Consider the following 1,769-nt stretch of genomic DNA (forward strand, 5'->3'; position numbering starts at 1 on the left):
GGCAAAGATATTGATTTTCATTGTTCTGGGAAGCAAAGCTGTAATCTCCTTCTGCATACTGTCAGCAATGCCTGGGTACATGGTGGTACCACCAGACAATATGGTATTGGCATACAAATCCTTATGGATGTCAACATCACACTTCATGATTGAGTTGAAGGTAATTTCATGGATTCCGCAGAATTCCATACCTCAGAAAGATGACTGGAAGAGAGCTTCTGGGCACTGGAACCTCTCATTGCCAGTGGTGATCAGGGAGCTCATAGCTCTTTTACAGAAAGAAACTAGATGCAGCAGTAGCTATCTTCTGCTCAAAGTCTAGGGTGAACACAACTTCTCCTTGATGTCACGCTTGATTTCCCTCTCAGCTGTGGTAGTGAAACTGTACCTTCTCTGAGTCAGGATATTTATGAGGTAGTCCATAAAATCATGGCCAGTCAGATCCAGATGGAGGATGGCATGGAGAGAGGCATAACCTTTTAGATGGGCACAGTGTGAGTTACATCATCACTGGAGTCATTGCAATACCAGTGGCATGACCAGAGGTATACAAGGACAGCATAGCCTGTATGGCAACAGACATGGCTGAGGTGCTGAAGGTCTCAAACATAATCTGAGTCATCTTTTCTCTTTTGGCTTTGGGGTTCAGGGGGGTTTCTGTGAGCAGCACAAGGTGCTCTTCAGGGGCCACATGGAGCTCATTGTACAAAGTATGATGCCAGATCTTCTCCATATCATCACAGTTGGTAACAATACCACATTCAATGGGGTACTTCAGGGTCAGAATACCTCTCTTGCTCTGGGCCTCTTGCCCCACATAGCTGTCTTTCTGGCCCATACCCACCATCATATCCTGATGTGCATGCTGGATGGAAGAGTTCACAGCTCTCCATTCTAATTTTTAAAGAACTATTTTCTTCAGTGAGCTTTTGAATCTCCTTTTCTATTTGGTTAATTCTGCTTTTTAAAGCATTCTTCTCCTCATTGACATTTGGACCTCTTTTGCCAATCAAGTTAGCCTATTTTTAAAAGTATTATTTTCTTCAGCATTTTTTTACATCTCCTTTAGCAAGCTGTTGAGTCACTTTTTCATGATTTTCTTGCATTGCTCTCATTTCTCTTCCCAATTTTTCCTCCATTGTTCTTACTTGATTTTTAAAATCCTTTTTGAGTTCTTCCATGGCCTGAGGTCATTTCATATTTATTTTGGAGACCTCTTATGGTAAGCATTGTTCTTCCTCATCTGAAAGGATGGAAGGAAACCTGTTCACCAAGAAAATAACTTTCTACACTCTTATTTTTTCCCTTTTTTTTTTTTTTGGCATTTTAGCAGTTACTTGATTTTTGAGTCCTTTGTCAAGAGGAGGCTATACTCTGAGGATCTGTAAGTTCTCAGTTCCTCCAAGGTGGCACAATCAAGGGAGAGGAGTTTATTCCTCTCCTGGCCTGTGCACTGGTCTGGGAGAAACCAAAAACTTTTCTTCCCAGAATCTGTGAGTAATAGAATTCCCTCTCCATAACTGCCTTCAGGCCCACCAGGCCCCAGGACCATGCCCAAGGCTGAGATTTAGATCAGCTGCTCAATTCCCCCAGGAGCTTTAGGTGGAGGGCTCAGCTGCCACTCAGGGCTGAGGCTCAGATCAGCTGCTTAGTTCCCCCAGGGGCTTTACACAGAAAGCTCCAGAAATGGGCGCTGCTGCTGCCATTGCCCCTGCTGCTGCTGCCTCCACCACTGTTCCTTGGCTCTGGGGCTAGGGGAGGACCCTGCT

At 44.4% G+C, this 1,769-nt stretch overlaps 1 pseudogene; it reads right to left on the bottom strand.

The window, feature by feature from the left end:
• Positions 1 to 318: 318 nt before the first annotated feature.
• Positions 319 to 850, bottom strand: LOC140532235 (actin-1-like; annotated as a pseudogene).
• Between the last annotated feature and the right edge of the window lie 919 nt (positions 851 to 1,769).

The sequence above is a fragment of the Notamacropus eugenii genome, chromosome 3 (assembly GCF_028372415.1).
Source record: "Notamacropus eugenii isolate mMacEug1 chromosome 3, mMacEug1.pri_v2, whole genome shotgun sequence".
In the NCBI taxonomy this organism is placed as follows: domain Eukaryota; kingdom Metazoa; phylum Chordata; class Mammalia; order Diprotodontia; family Macropodidae; genus Notamacropus; species Notamacropus eugenii.